Below are 20,382 nucleotides of genomic sequence, written 5' to 3'. Positions count from 1 at the left end.
CTAGAAGGAGCTCCGGCACTGCAATCGTTCAGTCACTATGGGAATGATGGGTAGTACATGGATTTGTACCTGGAGAGGCAAAGCAGAAGGGTGGGTCTAAAAAAAATTACCGACGATTACGTTACTTCCTAATGCGAAATTTGAGCGCAGCAAATAAGCTGTTTCACCTTTTCGATAGATTGAGGCAAAGAAATCGAGCAACACATGTATGCGCTATCACAGAATTCTTTTTTTATTTTTCACACGTATTCCTTTAACAAAGACTGCACTAACAGTTCTTGACAGTCATGAAGGAAGCTTTGTGGTCGGAGAAATAGACTGATATATGTTCGACTTGGTACACCAATGCTTGATTCTCAAAGACGAGATCTATACAAGTGCCTCGCGAGGTTGTCACAGCCGTGGGACGCGTTACGAGCGAGAGGAACGGGATGTTCTCCCGCATAAGTGTTAGGAAATTGCTGTTTGTCTTTATGTCAACATTAAAGTCCCCCACTACTAACATCGGTGTGGATCGATGGACGGTTAATGCGAGTTGCAGGAAGTGCACGACGTCTTTCGTGAGTGCGGTAGCGGACTCACGAAAGCGGTATCAGTCGGTCGCTGCTAGCGCTGGGGGGATGAAAGGGGGGCGGAGCTGGTTACGAGGCCGACGACAACGCCGACGACGACGCGAAACCCAGGAACGGACGCCAAAGAGCCATTTGTGTAGCCAGCCCTCCTCCACAGTCTCTCCTCCTCCCTTCCATCATCCTCCCTCGCCCGGAGAGCCGACAGCGCGCACGCGCGGCGGCGGCGGAGCAGATTCGTCGGCGAGCTGGTTACGAGGCCGACGACGACGCGAAACCCAGGAACGGACGCCAAAGAGCCATTTGTGTAGCCAGCCCTCCTCCACAGTCTCTCCTCCTCCCTTCCATCATCCTCCCTCGCCCGGAGAGCCGACAGCGCGCATGCGCGGCGGCGGCGCAGCAGATTCGTCGGCGAGCTGGTTACGAGGCCGACGACGACGACGACAACGCCGACGACGACGCGAAACCCAGGAACGGACGCCAAAGAGCTGCGCTCTAAAATTAATCCGCAGAAAACTAAAGTAATGTTTAACAGTCTCGGAAGACAACAGCAATTTACAATAGGCAGCGAGGCACTGGAAGTCGTAAGGGAATACACCTACTTGGGGCAGGTAGTTACGGCGAATCCGGATCATGAGACGGAAATAATTAGGAGAATAAGAATTGGCTGGGGTGCGTTTGGCAGGCATTCTCAGATCATGAACAGCAGGTTGCCATTATCCCTCAAGAGAAAAGTATATAACAGCTGTGTCTTACCAGTACTCACCTACGGGGCAGAAACCTGGAGGCTAACGAAAAGAGTTCTACTCAAATTGAGGACGACGCAACGAGCTATGGAAAGAAGAATGATAGGTGTAACGTTAAGGGATAAGAAAAGAGCAGATTGGGTCAGGGAACAAACGCGAGTTAATGACATCTTAGTTGAAATCAAGAAAAAGAAATGGGCATGGGCAGGACATGTAATGAGGAGGGAAGATAACCGATGGTCATTAAGGGTTACGGACTGGATTTCAAGGGAAGGGAAGCGTAGCAGGGGGCGGCAGAAAGTTAGGTGGGCGGATGAGATTAAGAAGTTTGCAGGGACGGCGTGGCCACAATTAGTACATGACCGGGGTTGTTGGAGAAATATGGGAGAGGCCTTTGCCCTGCAGTGGGCGTAACTAGGCTGATGATGATGATGATGATGATGACATGGATTTGTCTCATCTTCGTGCTTAGGGCTTCATACGTCTTGTGGCTACGTTTGTCACGCTTTGTCTGGGTCTAAATTGACTTAAGTTTCAAAGCAATTTGTACTTGTTTTTAATGCAGATGATAATAAAGCTCTTCAAGCATGCATAATCGCTGCTAGTTGCACTGGTTCCTCTTGTCCATGAGACCGTGACGCACTGGTTTCAATATCGGGTTTCTGTGCTGGCGATATTGTGTTCGAATCCTGCCGTCAGATAAAATTAACAGTGTTTACCCAACTATTTATACCGCAGTATATTCTTTGAAATGATCACATTGCAAGGTCACGAAGCCAATTAAGCTAGAAAGACGTTTCGACAAATGCATGTACTACCCGTCATTGCTATGCTGGCTAAACTGCTCTGCTTGTAGCTCCCGTAGACACTAGCGCCACAGTTCCCTATAGCAATTGCATGAAACTCTATGGCGGCAGCGGCCGCGCGTGTCCCATCTTGAAAGCTATTTTCGATGGGTACAGAGTCTAGGACCAGCGAGGGTCGATAGTTTCGTATGCGCTGTGTTCTCGCCACTTAGCTTGTGTTGAAACAAGAGGCAGCACGAACGTCAGTTTGATCGCTGCTGCTGTCTCTCGTCCTCACGCCAGCGTTTTGACATCGAGTGTACGCGGTCATCGATTGAGATGAGTTTATTGGTGCTTGTGGGCGCGTCGCACCATGCTTGTTAATTTAGCTGGCAAGCGAAAGATAACAAGTCTAACGAGCAATAAAACGACTATCCTCAATTGGTATAGCTGTCTAATAATTTACTATCGCAATCGATGCTTCGCCTTTCGGGTAAAACTGGGACATTTCTCTTTACTTCTACGTTCCGTATTTTCCCATAGATTTATTTATTTATTTATTTATTTATTTATTTATTTATTTATTTATTTATTTATTTATTTATTTATTTATTTATTTATTTACACATGCCTCGCAGGCTCCCTGTAGGGGTATTATGTCTTATCGCTTCATGTGGTTGCAGTTAACAAAAACTATGTAGTAGCTCATTGTACCATACAATAATCACCTACCACCTACCCTTCCCTGTATTTCCCACTTCCCCCTGAGGAGGAGTAGCAGGCTAGAGACACGCTCTCCAGGCCCAACCTCTCCTCCATTCTCTTCACTAAAATCTACTCCTCCTTAGCACCTCGGTCTCCCTTATTCTTCTTGCTCTGTGCAGCCTAAACTAATGTCTGCATTGGTTTTTTTTTCATTAAGCATTATGTTCATAAGTGGCGTTCATGCACGTCAATATTTTTTGAATTTGTGCAATGTGTAACTAATTTTTTTAAACTATATGGACAGAATAAATCTCTTTCTGCGTATGAAGAGCTTTTCGTAAGCCTCCAACTCCACTGAAAAACGTCATCCCCCTACCTTGTGCCCTTACAAGAAAATGCACTTGGGTATTGGCACGAAAAAGACTTGCCATTGAAAAACCTCGACGGACTTGCGAAGCGCAAGCAGCAGCAAACATTAAACAGTAAGGAGTTATCACGTCAGACATCCCTGAGCTGTGTGTATTATATTCTTGATCGCGTACCATGGAGTCACAAAAGCACGCCAGCGAAATGAGTGCGTGACAACCACGATGGGCAACAAGGCTAGGAGCTCCACGCGCTAGCTCTTTGTTGTGGGTTGGTCAACTATTCAAGACGTTATGAGCAATCTCGTTCACTCCCGGTAATTGTGACTCAGCTGCGTGCAATCAGCTCAGCAGTCGTATTCGGTACACACGCTCTATGACATTGTATACCGGATCACTTGCTTTGAATTTTTTATATTGTAGGACTCTTGCAGGAAGCATGCTCTAGCGTGACCAAGCACATCCCGTTGTTGTGCGGGAATTACAGTTTCATGAGGTGGTGGAGCCGAGCGGTGCAGTATAGAAGAAAAGAGAAAAGGGAAAAGAAACACCGGTGTCGCAACTCGACATCCCTGTGCTCATGTGCTTTGCGCATTACGTCGGTACGGCTACGCGCTTCTTCCGATTGGGCCGAAAGTCGTGAGAAGCCTCGCAAGCCAGTCGGGCGCCTTTGTATCAATTTACTTCAGCGGACCAAGTCGCATGAGGTCAAAAGCGCAACTCTGAGTGGAATGTACGCAGTGAGGTGCAGCGGGACAGCATTAGGTGCCCTCGCAGTTATATTGTGAGCTATTTTTCGGGCGTGTTTTTTTTCTTCTTTTTCTAGATATCTTTCTGGCGCTTCTTCGCTTTGCTATCTTCTCTTGGCGATTCAGGGCTTAGAAAAAAAGTAGATCAAGCAGAAGATATACACAAAGCTTTTTTTTTTTTTTTGCGACTGACTATTCCCTTGGCGGTGGTAGCCGCAAGAGTTGTCCTATAGACAAATGAGGTTGTGGGAGCACCGGATAGCTGGTTCGTAGTCTTTCTTCATCCCTTTACGTCCGAGGTTTCCACAGAACAATTTTTGTTTCGTCCCAAGTGTTCTCGTATTGGCAGCAAAGCTCACTTACATCCTACATCCTATGTTTCACCTTTTGATTGATGCACTTTTCTGTGGACTTTCATCATCTTCGTTGGAATTGACAGGCTTTTTGTTGAATTGACAGGCTTTTCATTCAAGCATTTTCGAATACATCTCCTTAATCTTTTTTCACTTCTTCAAAACTCCTCTATGTACCTTGTGCCTCTACCTATTCCTGTAACGGATCCCGTCGTATCAGTATCGTATCCTGTTTTTTCGCCAATACCATAAATGTACGTTGCTTATCTCGACTGTAGACCTGCTGATGCTTCCGTCCACTTTAAATCCAAAGTCTTCTGTGAGGTGTGCGTTGCGTATGGGTCTCACTGGGTGAATCTCTTCGCATTCCATTTGGATGTGCTGAGTAGTTTTCGAATTTTGGCTGGTAAAGGACCTCAGTATGCCAAAATTATTCAGGATCTTTACATTGTCACGTCATTCTTCGCTTAAGTGTTTCCTTATGCCTAAGTAGTACTTTGGCCTAAGCACTTAAGCCTTACGCCTAAGTATTTCCTTTTCTTCGCATAAGTAGGTCAGTCGGTCGGTCGGTCGGTCGGTCGGTTGGTCTTTTATTTTGTTATGTATTAACAGTCTTTCATTATCTTACCGGTGAATGTGATTGCGGCCCATTCCAGATGGCACTGCTGAAGTTGCGTGAGTGGGGCAAGACAAAAGGAAACAAAACAAGAAAGGTGCACCTATGTCGAGCAAGTGAACTCGGTGCGCAGAAAGCAGCGCAAGGACAGAGACTGTGCCAGTTGGCAGACGTCTGCGAGGCGGCAAGCAGAGAGACAAGGCAATTACGGGCGCACATTACGATGCGCACCAAAAAATGAAAACAAAGAGTGGTTCATTTTCAGCAATATTCAGAACGAAAGCAAATATGTTAAGGAAAAACCAGCTTGAGAAATAAAAGAAAGAATGGACGCAGGATTATTCGGGAGAGCCGCCAACTTCTTGTCGGCAATACCTAGTTCCAGCGGGATCTTAGTCTGCGCTTATCTCGTTGCGATCCCAGAAGCCAAATGACAGCAGATCTGATTCGTTTATTTCATGTTTAGCAACAACGTAAAGAATTAAATACATAAGGCTTTAAACTACGCGAAATTTTGCGAGGATTGCACTCAGATGTCATTGTAACGCCAGCGCTTCCATAATAAGAATAATATTTGCAAATTATGAGCCCGCACGCACGGCAGTTTGCAACGATATTCTGGGAACTCCCAGCTTGTATCTTTTTTTCCATTATTATTATCATTATTATTATTAGTAGTAGTAGTAGTAGTAGTAGTACTAGTAGTAGTAGTAGTAGTAGTAGTAGTAGTAGTAGTAGTAGTAGTAGTAGTAGTAGTAGTAGTAGTAGTATTTAAATATAATCATAGAAAACTATGAAAGCGTGTATCATATCTGACACTTCCAAATTTTCCCGGTAACACTAGCGCTACTTTGAATGAAAACGTCAATGCATCAGCACAAACTATCGCGACAACGTAAGATTTGTATGCCTTATGACTGTTCCGTGACGTTTGGGATTACATGGGAATTCTAGACACCAACTTTTGCCGCGCTCATCATCCTGTTAAGCAAATATGGGTCACTAGACCGCACGATAAAATGATAAGTATCGACAGACTGCAGCCATGCCTCCGATGAAGAACTCATCCGTTGAGCACCACAGCTACTACGAAACCTCACTCTAACGCCTTTTTTTGGAGGGCAAAATCCTTGGAATACTGTGACTACTTTCCAAACCATATGTGACGACGTCAGCATACGACAGTGGCAAAGCAGGGCATCGTCTATATGCATCCCTCAGAGGCGTAATGAAGCCAGAGTACTATGACTTTGTATGACCCTTTACAAATCCCAATTCACAAAATTTACTGTCTTAAATAGTCTTTCTTTTCATGTGAGAGAGAGAGAGCGAGAGAGAGAGAAGCATCAAGGCACTGAATGTCATCACAAAAGCAGGACCATGGACGCATTCAATGAAAAATAAAAATTAACGGCATAAATTATATGATAGCGTCGTTTTTGCTCAAATGCCAGCTGTGTGAATTTTTCGTCTGCTGTTGGCGTCGCAGTTGGCCTTTCAGGTGATTCCGCTTCAGTTTCCTAGCGGAAATTGATCGTAATTCATTATCGTGAAAAAATTTGCCGCGTCAACTTTTTGCATGTCTAGAAACACTTATGATCTCCGCAGATGACGGCTTCATTCAAGTCTTGTATTAGGATTAATTGTCCGGCACTTGGTTTAAAAAGTTCTGGTGTGCATAACTGCGTGCCGAATCGCTACTTCGAACCATTCTAAACAGCATTCCTAGGTGGTACGGTGAATTGCGAGAAAATCGCTTGGTATTGTGGCTTCCCTGACTTTCGAATGCATTTCCTGGATCACGCTTTATACAAACGTGCGAAATGCAGAAACATTGTGCATGCACTTTCGTGCGCGCATTCCACCTGCGCCTTCTTCGAGCACCGGCTCATCTGCATATAATTTCCACGCGATGAAGATTGCGGAGCATGTGCGTGTGCGAAAATTTTCCGCACCGTCGAAACACCTTAGGCCCCAAATCGCTCCTCTCTGTGCCCATCGATGTGTTCGCGCGAAACATATTCACATATGAAGTTAGGCGCGTGGAACAAGTAGTAAACAATGCCGCGTGGCAAGTCACATCGACCCGCCAAAACTGTCCGCAAGTCCACAGTCTACTTGTTCACGCCGGACACAAATCGAATTTGCATATCGAGCCTGTCAAGTCAGCGCGCTTCAATAGCCCGGGGGGTCGGATGAAGCATGATGTATAGACTAGGGGGCTTCTTGGCTAAAAAATAAAAAAGAAGAAAAGTGATTCGGCATCGAACAGAGCCTGAGGCCCCGTGCCAACGAATTCAGTCATGCCCGCTCTTCAATGGATGCGAATACAGAACACGTCTGCCTCGATCGTGCGTGCTTTCCTCGAGCGAAGCTGCCAACAGCTGCTGCGGAGTTGCACGAGGACCGTGATGTATGCGAGAGTTGAAAACAATGGCATGGAAGTTTTGCGTGCAGCGAGTGTTTTGGCCATGCCTCTAAAGGCGGGCCAAATGAAAAGACGTCGGGGGACTTTGTTGACACGATTGAGACTAAACTTAATTACGTTCGCGCGTCCACGCGGGGGGTGTGGTAAATGATTTAGAGAAACTTGTCGTACATTTGGCTGCCTCGCACAGTCCATACCGAAATTTTTGAAGTTAAGCTAATAAAACCCACGTTGCCGATGCGGGTTATCAATTAGGTCTTCCTGCGTTGACATCATTGCTTCCCTCACATATCAGTCGTTCTGACCGTCACAGTGAAGTTTGACAGGAGTCAATTGTTCTTCTTCCACTTTTTGGCACTCCTGAAACGATGTATTTCCTCTATAGTACACGTTGCGCTGATAAGGAATATCGGGAACTCGCTCTCGACTGTAGCAATGGAGGCAGCGAGTAATGAATATGACAACCAGGTGCCGAAATAATGTCGAAATAAAATAAATGAATGAACGAATCAATGAATGAAAAGGCTTTAGAGTAACAAGACTCATTACCTTCCGCAACAGGAGGTTGAATACCCTATGCTATGTAGCAGTAGCATGTGACTTTTAAAGGAAGGAGGGTGAAGAGAAAGGTGCGACACCCTAACTGTCTCTCTCTGTGAGGACACCTCAACAGCACTGCAGAGGGCTATAAAAGAAGAGAAGAGGGACGAGGTCTCCCCGATCGAGTGGCAGTGCTGACCGCCCGAAGAAAACCGTGTGCTATGGGGAGGCAGGTAAATAAGGTACTTTCGTAGCACCCTACCTATGGAAGCTTAAAAGGCACCCTCAGAAACACAAGCTTTTCCATATTGCAGCAGCATACTTCATATTTTACCCGAGATTATGGATGCATGTTCCTCCATCGGTCGTGTAATGACTCGCTTTTGTTTGCTTGTTGCTTACTTACTTGATTAGTTTTTCTAGACTACTGACGAGTTTGACCATTATGGTATGAAGCATGCCTTCGACCATGAATGGTCGAATTCAGCAATGCGCGAAATATGACCCGCAACACTCGCTCACACATCTACTTTATTCGTCAACGGAAAGCAATTAACTCGTACGTCATCATACCTTGCTGGTGAAGCAGGGCACTGACACGGACACAGTTAAGACAAACAGGAAAAGACGACACTCGCTGCACTCGCAACTATCTTACGTGTCGCAACTAACACTTACGTGTCGCAACTAACTCGTACGTGTCGCAACTAACTCGTACGTGTCGCCTTCAGATACATGTCGAAAGTGGAAGTACTCTCACTGGGCACTCGGTTGAACCAAACCAACTGAAGTTATAGGATTCAAGAGGATGCTATAGCTCGGCACCAACTCCGATTTCCTTCTTCAAAGAAAAGTAAAATGCAGAAATACTTTTATAACACAGCCACTAGATTAGACTAATTTAGCAGCGTAGCTTTCTGGGATTGTTGGTGTATGATTTGAACAGCAATGGACAGCGTGCAGGGAACGGGACAGTGAAATTCAGACACACACGAACAGTGCGAGCGCTAACTTCCAACAAATTTTATTTTTCACAATAGGTTCTAAGCGATAGGTTCTTCTTCGGGCGTATAAAAGTGATGTATGTGAAAAATAAAATTTTTTGGAAGTTAGCGCTCGTACTGTTCGTGTGTGTCTGAATTTCCCTGTCCCGTCCTCTGCACTCTGTTCACTGCAATTCAAATTAGACCAATTTGTATGGAATTTGTTGTATTTGAGAGATACTGATAAATTTCACTAACGATAGAAAGCAAAAGTTAGCTTTAGGACCGCGAATTTTTCACAAGAATTGTCGAAAATGGGGAAGTCCTAAAGTGTATATATATGTATGTATGTGTGTGTGTGTGTGTGTGTGTATGTATGTATGTATGTATGTATGTATGTATGTATGTATGTATGTATGTATGTATGTATGTATGTATGTATGTATGTATGTATGTATGTATGTATGTATGTATGTATGTATGTATGTATGTATGTATGTATGTATGTATGTATGTATGTATGTATGTATGTATGATAAGCAGGGCGTTTACAAAGCCGCAGCTCTGCAACAAACACAGATATCATAGTTCTGTAAAATGAATTTTGTTAGCGCATCTCAAGCGGACACACTTGATATAAATTTACAGCTGACATGAAATCGCTAAAATGTTTACGAGGGTTTTCAAGAAGTCCTACTCACAAGTTAGTGGTTTACTTCAGAGCGGTGTCTAGGGCATCAATTTTGTTCGCTTTAGGCGAGTTATTAACTGCAGTTTACAGAATCGTAATATTTTTCTTTTTTCATTGCTGAGCTACAGAGTTGTGAACTTAATAGTTGAGTTGCTGGAAATGTTCCAATATTCCATAACTCTATTTTTCTCAAGAACGGATGTCCTAAGTGAAATATCTACTTGCAAGAGTAACCAGATTTAAGCTACTCTTATATGCAACAAAAGGCATTAAAATTGGTGAAGTGGTTGCCAAGAAAAACTATCTTTATCCGTTCCCGTGTATTTAGATAGGAACTCCCGAGCTAGAGCTTCCTCTCAAGAGCAAAAGCGACATAACATGCTGGCTGTTGGGAAAACCGCGTTAACGAAAATTTGCTTTTATAAGTGAACGCAACTCGTGCGTGTAATTTAAGCCCGTGATACAGACGTCAGTACATAGTAATGCGCCGTGCGATTCTCATCGCTGCCAACATCATGATGTCGCGGTCGTGCTGTCATCTCGCTATTCGCGTTACGCACACACGCAATGGCTCGCCTTACACGGGCACGTGCCGTCACTCGGTAACGTCTTGCTCAACCCCAAACGAAGCCATAGAGCCAGCTACCTGGAACGTGTCATTCAAGCCCGTGATACCGACGCGAGCACATAGTAATGCGTCGTGCGATTCTCATCGCTGCCGCCGTCATGCTTTCGCGGTCGTGCTGTCATCTCCTTACTCGCGTTACGCGCACACGCTATGGCTCGCCTTACACGTGCACCTTGCGTCACCCGGTAATGGCTTGCTCAACCCCAAACGAAGCCATATAGAGCCAGCTACCTGGAAAATGGCTCGCATAATATTGGCTCCCGCAGTGCGTTGAATGTGCATTTCTTTTTTTCTTCTTTCTTTTTTTTGCTTTTGATAATTTTTGTTGCGAAGTAACAAACTTAATCCACGAGGTCACCGAACATTTTTTCCCCTTCAAATGCAATAAGTATTACACAAGAGCGGTTGCCCATTCAGATCATTCTTGCCTTTCATGTTGATCCGAATAGAGCAACTGGTGTGTCGAAACTTCTTGTCGAAGTCGACAAACACCTTTCACGTTCCAGATTCAGGGATTATGTCAACAGATTATGCCAACCTTTACAGAATTAACAACTAGCATAACATTAAACCAACTGTAGATTAAATTTCACTCTAGGCTTTCACGCGCCGAAACCAGGACATGAGTGGCACATGAGCGTTCTTTCATTTGGCCATCATCGAGATGAGGCCGCCGCGGCCAGGAGTCGAATCCACGACCTCGAACTCAGCAGCGCAACGCCATTGCCAGGAGGCTACCACGGCGGGTAAATGAAATGTACGGCGGATGCATCACACATTTCATTTATGTTAAACCGTTTCTATACATACCGGCTTTCCGCTGTTTACATCATTTCGTGATTTCCGTGACAATAGAATGTTTTACTATGATACAAGGAGACATCTTGCACCTGTCACCTTCGCTTCATCCTCTTTTAATTTAATACTTTGTAATATATTTTCTCCTCGCATGGTTCGTCGCTTTCTTACATATATTTCTAGTTTACTATCATATTTTCTATATACCTTGTCAGGCTCGCATTATTTTGTCTTTATAATTATTCTTTATAGGAGGTCAGCCATACCGTTCCTTCTTTGGGACCTCATCTTGCATATTACTTTGGCTATCTATTTTAGACACGTGTCAATAAAATTCATTCGAATTGGAGGTCACTGCATACGTCTTCTGTAATATAAACTGGACCACTCATATCCTGCGCGCCGACTTTACATGCAGGTAAGATGTACAAGCCTACCATGTATGGCACTGGTTAAGCTCCCTTTACTCCTTCGTCCCTATCTTTCTCTATTCGAAATGTTGCATGGAACCATTGCAAAGTTATTAGGCTCACGGTGAAACTGTGAAGCACTGTCCGACGCAAGGGTAGTCTTGAGCATCTAGATTCCTTTTCCGCGCATTTGTAGCAAATAAATGTTTGGGTGCTTAACAAACATTTAGGGACGAATTTGAGTCTGTAGCTCAGCAACTGACAGGCAAACGTTATCCTAAGCGCTTACAGAGGGTGTCATCGCAGCGGCTATTTGTCTGCTTATAGTAGATGTCACATAAGCTGCTCTATAAAAGATTAATATACTGGCATACTCATTTCATTTCCTTTTGTTTTTCGTCTCTTGTAACCCCATCATAAACAGACCTAATGATCTAGTGCAACTTCAGAAAACACAATAGTGCGTCAGTCGTCAGTTGATATTAAAGAAAACTCTGCGTCGCAAGAAAACTTCCCCGCGAGGGTTACCGGTACTCACCTACCTTTATCGCAGAGAATATGCCCGAAGTTTTAGCGATACCACCCGGTGCTGCACCACCACAAAGTCCAGGACGCGAAAAAATTTGCTATTCGCTTTGTGTCGACACTTCCGCAAAGACAAGAACAAATGTTGTATCTCTTCTCACTTCCGGCGTTTGAGGTTCCTCAGCGCACCAACTTCCTGGCCCGGCGCGCTCTTCGTACTTCCCAGCCGAGCAGACGACACGCTGAGTTCGCCGCCAATACTGCGACTGAGCACGCACTCCCTACGCAAAACTCAATTCATCGCGTCTTTCCTCCTCCCATCTCCTCTCTCTCTTCTCTCTCTCTCTTTCTCTATCCAATCCTCCCTCTGAAATTTTCCCCGTTTATCCCGCAGCTTCTACCTTCGTTCCCTAGGCTTCCCTACATAGTTTCCCTAGTGCGGCGCTCTCCTTCAGGCATTGCCTCCACAAAGTTCCCTAGATTCTTTCTTCCTTTGAATTCGCACGTTTGGCGCCGCGTGGCTGTTTCAACACCAAGGCTATTGATTCGATTCCTTTGGGCTCTTCGTGTCGCAACTCCGAGTTGTTTCTGTTTTTTTTGTGTGTGTGCGGTCACTAGATGCGCGTGATTGTGCTTGAAACTATTCGTATTGTGCTATGTACAATGTTAATAATACGGTCTGTCAAGATTTCCTTTCTCTATTTCTCCATTGCTTACGATGTACGCTAAGTCGCTTCGTTTATTTCGCCTAATACATTATATTGCTGTTAATAGGTTACATGCAATTGCAATCTTCGTGGATGTATATTATCGCTTGATGTTGCTTACACATGTGCATTGACGACAACTTGTACGACGTAATTTGAGTTGCATACGCTTCGCATTCCAGAACGTAATTGTTTGAAGACTACTGAACATATGCACCCTAACGGTTGAAGTAAGCTACCGGAATTTTCTTGAACCATGGTAGTCCGCTGATTTCGGGCCATTACACACATGTGTACGTTCGATGTTCCTGCGTAGAAAAGTCCTCATTAAATTCTTTTTACCAGCCACTGAATATGTTTCGATGTTCGTCTGAGTCCCGCACATGTTAATATATTTGCGGATGTTTTACTGCGAACAGCATTTATGAGCTATGGAATGAGCCAAACGCGCCCATCCGATCACTGTAACTATTGTCACGAAAGATTTTCCTTTAATGCGCGGTGATGTGCAAGATTAAATTTTGTATTGCAGCGTCTTGTTCTTTACCTAAATAAAATAAGTCTAAAACGTATTTGTCGGACACGAAATATTTTAGGATCTGCGATAATTCAATCCTCTGTTATTTTCTCAAAGGTATTTTTTTCTCGAAAATTATACAGAAATGTGAGGAACAACGGTAGTTTAGCAGGATGAGACATACGGAGCTGGAGGCTGAAATTTCAAGTTGATAGAAAAATGTCAGTGTGGGTAATGAAATCCTGACTAACATGCCATGTTTTCAAGCTGGTCCTCGAGATTTTCTTAAGCATACGGCTGACCTCTCTGGTGCCCTGCTCAACAGCACCAAGAACAAAATGCTGCGTTTAGGACGTTTTAGAGAGCAACTTTCTGTGGACATGCAGACAGTCAATGAAGAGTGAATTCTCGCATCGTTGTGTAGAAGGCCAAATATAAAGAGAAGCTTCTGTGGATGGTGGGTGGGGGTGTTACGGCAGGCGACCCAGATCGTGACGACAGCGCCGAAATTACAGCGCACACTCGCAGCTCGCGCAGTCGTATTACAAATCACAGCGGTAGCCCGCAAGTTCCACGCTGCGAACGCCTCACTGGTCACATGCAGTGTGACCATGTGACTCAGTGCAGTCATCGGCAGTATTGTTTGTGAGAGTAAACTGGGCAAAAGTAACACTGAAGCTCCTCCAACTGCCAGTATGTGTCGAGGAGTCCTGCTTCTTCCGGAGACAAAGACAATCACTAGGGCACATCAAGACCCTACTAATTCTATTCTACAACGAAGACTCTCCGGCAAAGGAGGCTGCTTTTGTACTAATGCAGCACGCAGGAGAAAACTTTCGCCGCGGAACGCTATACAGGCCCTCAAGCCGTGGTATATAGCAGCCAGCGGAGTAGAAAAAGGACCTGAATGCAGCCGCCATCAACAAATCTTTTGACTAGTTGTTGCGCCAGTAATTCAGCCAGGTGCTTTTAGAAGCTGAATTAAGCAAATACGATGAAACGAAAAGTAAAAAAAAAAATAAAGGCAATGGAAGAAGACTCACGTGTCAGAACGAGTCCGCCAATTCTAGTCATTCTGTTAGCTACGGAAATGGATGGTGCTCCCCACCCGATAGAGCGTGGTTCGTCCACTGTACTCTTGTGCAGTGTCAGATCAACCAGCATGTGATTTAACGAATAGCAAGCTGAGCTATACTAATACGTGAGCGCAAAGGTGACCGAAGTGCAGCACGATTTATGAAACAAGCATAGCACTTTTCACGAGACATTATCCTTTGTTTAATCATAAATAATGGCGCTTTCAGTTTCATGCCACAAGCTAAAGAAGAGAGGGGACCCGTTTGTCTTCTTTAGTCGTTTGCTAACTAAGCTTATTAAGAATAGCCATGTGGGTGAGTTTGTTTAAGTTCATTGTGTAACTTTCTGCAGTGCGAAGCACTGATGTGCGGATAGAAAGAAAAAGAAGGACGAAGGAATAGCAAGAGAAAGGGATAAACACGAGCACTGAACATCAACTGCGTTTACTGGTCACAAAACACACACATATATGTACAAGGTGATGGGTTATAGAACACTGCGTCAGAGACACAAGTACCATCGGTAGTTTAATAAACCACCAGTAAAAACCAGACAATATTCGGGTTGGTATAGGTTCAAGAGCGTGAAATCCTTATCGTGTACTGCCACTGATAGTTGACTGACGCACCTGTCGCCAAATTTCTTCATATATTAGGCCTCTGAAATTTCCAGCGTTCCTTCATCGTGGTGACAATAAAACACGCGTTCTTCTTAAAACTGAGGCTGACATTCGCAGCCTTCGCAGCGCAACACTAGGTTAAACGTTACTTTAAGGCGAAAGCCTTAGGTGTCTATATTAGCGGTGTGCTTGGCGAAAGTGCGCCTTGACGAAAAATGGCCGCCGCCGCCGCAAGTAGTAAAAATACCTAAAAAAATGCTCGGATTAAAGTCACATTTATCAGGAAAGTTCCTGTCAACAAAGTAAATTAGTGGTTTGAAAAGAAAATTTAGTACATTTCGGTCTGGGTGGGATCCAACCCGAGCCACTGCGGTAAGAGAGGAACACGCAACCCCGAAGCCACGGCTGCTCTTTTGTTTTAACGTGGTGTTTATTAGAATGAAAGAAATGATGTATGTACAAAAACTATTTACAATAATATGAGCACCAAGTGCTCATAAACAAGCGAAGGTCAACGTGTAGTACAAACAAAGAAAACTGCACACAAAGAAACATCTATCACAACAAAATTTGAAAGAAATTAAACACCTATCCAAAAGTTCCAAACACCTATCCAAACGTAAGAACTAAATAAATGCAAAGAAAACTAGCCAATTACTATTGAAAGGCTAAAAAAATCTGCAAATCAAAAAGAAAAGCAAGCTCAAAGCATGCACAAGAAACTTATGTTTTCGTCGCCACGACGGGGCCCCGGAGAAACACATCCGTCCGCCACAAACAACACCGCAAAATCTCCGTGATGCGCGGAGGCGGGCGCCATCTGCTGGTGTTGCAATAAAGCCAGCGACGCGCGCTAGCAAGACCACAGCAGCGCCCGACAAGTCTCTAGAAGAGGCAAAGAAACCTTCGCTTTAAAATTTGATGTTACGACACCGCGCACCAATTACGATAAGCAGTGAGACGTTACACTTTACCGTCCTTACTAAATAAGTTGAATGAAGACAAGTTTGAGACTATTTGCCATCCTAGAAAATGCACTGCCAGCGGAAGGTTTCCGGTATATAGCCAGTTACCTGTTACTCGCGCCACTTTTTATTTTATTGTAGTGATATTGCATTTATAATTGAGCCACTGGTTGTAATAGGAAAAAATTTGTTTGGTGATATATGCATCAATATGTAATTTATTCGTGCACATTATTAAAATGCGTCTACATATATTCCTAACCGCTCCTACGTATTGTATGCACTGTTAGTAATCACTCTTGTTTTGCTGCCGATGAGCGAGAAAGAAACAAAAAGGGAAAGGTAGGGAGGTTACTACTCTATACTTGGGAAAGGGGAAAGGGGAAGGGTAGATAAAAACGAGAGAGAAGAGGAGGACTAACTATTCTCGCTTAGTTTTCCAGTAAACATGTCGGACTGACCAGCCTAACAGTTTTTCCTTTTTAAGTGACAGCTTCCACTGTGGGAAGCTCGGCCTTGTGGCCCTCTGCTTGCCGACAAAAAGGAAGAAATCAAAACGACTGAGTCTCGAATATGGACAAAGGTTTTGTTTCCCACGAATGCATCTAAATGGATACCATCGAAGCCTCCGCGAAAGTTGAAAGGACAAGTAAATATCCACTAAAAGGACATCGTTTTTAGACTTGGCACAAGAGCAGATATCGGCGTTCTACCACAGAGACTCTTCCGCATGCTTCCACAACGGCCGAAGCTAAAAAATACAAACTTCAACATCTCAACTTACTACACTAGCGGGCTTACAGCCATTGGCGAAAGCAATCTTCGTCTCCTGTTAAGAACAGCGCTGTCAAATTGATATATCTGACGACCGACACAATAACTGCGCTAAAGCTTAGCGCAAGAGCATGTCGAGATTTCGAGCTGATGCGTAGCCTCTATAGTGTGACGTCAGTAAGCAAAACCGTCTTTGAGCCTCAACATAAATGCTCAACTGCAAACAGCCTGCAAGACATAATGACCTCAGGTTTTGATGCGTTTGAAGGAATCGGCCAGCTACCTCGAGCTGTAAGCATCACAATCACGCCAGACCAACAACACAATCTCAAGAGAGATTCCACTGGCAATACAAAATAAAGTAAAAGCCTAGTTGAGCAAGGTGGAGGAAAATGGCTTAATTGAGAAAATAATAAAACCGACAGATTGCGTACCTATGGTCATCGTCACTAAGAAAGATGAATCACTGCATTTGTGTATTGATTCCAGACAACTCAACGAAGTCATAAAGCAGGAGCGCTATCACATTCCACCCCAAGATGAGAGACATGCAAATCTCAACGGGTGCAAGTATTCCACGTCGCTCGATCCCAAAGTCCGCATTTTGGCTACTCATTCTGGATGATCAAAACTTGAAAGTCTGTACATTTGAAACAATCTGGTGCACAGGCAGATTTCTGAGATTGCATTTAGGCTCAACAGTACTCCGAAATTTTTCCAGCAAGCAAAAGACAACCATTTTCTTGGCCATACAGGATGTCCGTTCATATTTTTAGGATGTTCTCATCACGACAAAGACTATTGAAGAACAAAACCAGAAACTTCAGGAACTGCTTCAAGCTGCGCGCAGCCACAACTTGAAACTAAGCACGACAAAATTTTAAGTCGCAACTTCAAGCGTCGTCTATTTGGGATATGTTTCTGACATCTAAAGGACTACAGACAGAGCGAACAAAGGTCCAAGCAATCGCATCCATGAACTCTATAAAGTCAAAAGAGAAGTTCAAAGATTCCTTGGAGAATCTTTTGGAGAATCTGTGGAAAATCTAGAAAGGGGCTGACAGATGGAATAGCACATTGTGGTATAAAGGTTATAAACAGGGATAGGGTGCCTCAGAAAGGCTGGCCAACGTTTCGATAGGCGGACCTATCTTTGTCAAAGGCGGCCTCGTCAACCTCAGCATGTTAGTTTTAAAGGGTTAGTAGAGTGACGTCACGTGCGGTTGTTGTCGGTGGCGGCTGGTTGTAAAGGGACAGAGTTCAAAGAGAATGAGCGCTGTCGCCTGACGTTTGTAAGCGTGGTTTCTAAAACGACGGGACAAGAGCGGCAGAGTGGGAAGGCGGGGAGAAAAAAAAGAAACAAAAGGAGAAAAAAACTAAATAAAAGGCACCAAGAGGGAGAACAAAACAAGAAAAGAAAGAGAAGTGCATGGGAGGGTGTTGGGGAGCGAGAAGTTAGGGAGCATTCAGGGTTGTCGTTGGCGGCATGCCTTTGTGGCTTTGGAAGAGCCGCTTAGGCGGTCAGTGCGCGAGTAACAAAAAAGACCCAAAAAGACACCAGTTGAAAGAATGACTTTAGTAGCGTAGCAGCAACACGTCGGGCAATTTTGAAGGAGTTAAGATGGCGACAAGGAGTCTGGGGTGAAATGCATGGGGTAACTAGAAGGCAGCGGCATGGTCTTTCTAGGGGCGTTAGCTCCAGTATCTCAACGTAGGTGTCGTTACGGCGGTACACAGAAATGGAGATACCATGTGTGGCTCAGGCGTGGGAAATGTATCCTGGTGTCTGGGTCTTCAAAAATGCGTTGCTGACGGTGTTTAAAAAAATATATAATAGATAACAGACAAAAAAGGGGGAACCGAAACCGCAATAACAAATAGGAAAGTGACACGAGTAGAAGCAGGCGGAGGCAGGTGTACACGGGAAAAGGGGTCGTACAGTTGATATAAGCTTAAAAACATGAAAGGGTATATTAAATTGAGTAGTAGGCAGGAAACAATTGGAAATGAAGACATAAGTGAGGTTAAACATTAAGGTTAGCTGGTGGCACAATGTGTTTTGTGCTTGGTTTATGATAGAGAATTCAAGATTTAAGTTACCGCTTTTAAAGATTCTAAGTTAGCGCGTGCCAAATCAATTCCCATCAGGTATAGGCATTTATACTTCTGTATGAGGTATCATTCCGTATATTTCCTCTCGAGAGGTGAATGGAAATTTGTTTGTAATATATAGAGCCTTGCTTTGTCAAATATATGATACTGTTCATTAAAGTAGCTGGCTACTGCTTTACGTAAATTGTGTTTTGTGTCCACGCGGTGACCGTCGAGTCTTGTATGAATTTATTCTCCAGTCTCACCTATGTATTGTTTGCTACAAGCGGCGCATTCTAGACAGTAGACTACGTTGCTTGATGTGATGTGACTACTTGTCGCCATCTTAACTCCTTCAATATTGCCCGATGCATTGCTGCTACACTACTAAAGTCATTCTTTCAACTGACGTATTTTGGGGTCTTTTTTGTTACTCGAGCACTGACCACCTGAGCGGCTCTTCTAAAGCCACAAAGACATGCCGCCAATGACACCCCTGAATGCTCCCTAACCTCTGGCTTCCCCAACACCTTCCCATGCACCTCTTTTTCTTTTCTTGTTCTTTTTCACCCTCTTGGTGTCCTTCATTTAGTTTTTTTTTCTCTTTTACTTTCATTTCCCCCGCCTTCCCACTCTCCCGCTTTCGTCCCCTCGTCTTAGGAACCACGCTTACACACGTCAGGCGACAGCGCTCATTCTCCTTGAAGTATCTCCCTTTACAACCAGCCGCCACCGACAACAACCGTACGTGACGTCCCTCCACTAATCCTTTGAAACTAACATGCCGAGGATGAAGAGGGTGCCTTTGACGAAGATAGGTCCTCCTATCGAAACCTTGAAGAGATAGCATATGCCTCTCGAAGTACTTGTCTTGCGCGTCTGATGAGAGTGCACCGTTTTGCACACTCCTCAAGAATGGAATAGCCTGATATTGGGAACAGAAGATGCAAAGATGCCTCATTCGACTGAATAACCAGATCGCTGAAGCACATGTTCTACAATTTTTCAACCCAAAGGAGCTTATTGCGGTATCAGGAGACGCCAGCGCTTATACCTAGGATCCATGCTTATGCAACACGACCAGCCTATTGTATATGCCTCTGCATCCTTTAACACGGCTAAGAACTACGACCAATCGAAAAGAAGCTCTTGGCTATTCTTTTCACGTGTTATCGCTTTCGTTATTGCAACTTTGGCCACCATGCTTACGTCCAGACCTACCACTAGCCCATTATTATGGTTGTGAAAAGAAGACTTCGACTTGGTGACACCCCGACTTCAGCGCCTGAAACTTCAGCTCTAGCGCTATGATGTCAAACAAGTAAGTATGTTGCCTACGCACTGTCGCGTTCTGCAGCCATCTCTGCTGTAGTAGAGACTTCGTACTTTTGAAAACATAACGTGTGCGCACTTGTCACAGCTTCTCAAAGTAAGCTGGAGCAACGACGGATCGCAACACAGGAACACCTAATAATTCGATAAGTCATGCTCCACGTGAATCATGCGTCACCAGAATATCATCAGTTCAAACCAGAAAGAAAGCCATACTTCCACTCTCAAGAGCAAAGTCATGTCTCAAACGGACTTCTTTGTCATTTAAGAATCTTGTAATTTCTAAGTGCATAGCAGCAAGATGCACTCGGCAGGCATTGTGTCCTATAAGAATGAAGCACTGCCACATTGTATTGACTCTAGCTTCATCAACACAGATATCGGAACGCTTGTTTCTGCTTGCACCACA

The 20,382-nt window shown here is 44.3% G+C and overlaps 1 protein-coding gene across 3 annotated transcripts in view; it reads right to left on the bottom strand.

Moving 5' to 3' along the window:
* Window positions 1–15,607, bottom strand: part of LOC135909035 (oxytocin receptor-like) — a 73,167-nt gene extending 57,560 nt beyond the window's left edge. Inside the window, exon 1 of one of the 3 annotated variants that reach the window (XM_070531666.1) lies at window positions 15,528–15,607. The gene's annotated coding sequence lies outside the window, so the exon portion shown is untranslated. Of the gene's footprint in view, window positions 1–11,908; window positions 12,047–12,719; window positions 12,858–15,527 lie in introns of those variants that run through there. The other 2 variants (XM_070531668.1, XM_070531667.1) reach the window with 2 other exon arrangements.
* Between the last annotated feature and the right edge of the window lie 4,775 nt (window positions 15,608–20,382).

Source organism: Dermacentor albipictus, chromosome 1 (genome assembly GCF_038994185.2).
Source record: "Dermacentor albipictus isolate Rhodes 1998 colony chromosome 1, USDA_Dalb.pri_finalv2, whole genome shotgun sequence".
NCBI classification, from domain to species: Eukaryota; Metazoa; Arthropoda; class Arachnida; order Ixodida; family Ixodidae; genus Dermacentor; species Dermacentor albipictus.
Note: the sequence above shows the minus strand (reverse complement) of the source record. Positions and strands in the feature narration are given on the sequence as shown.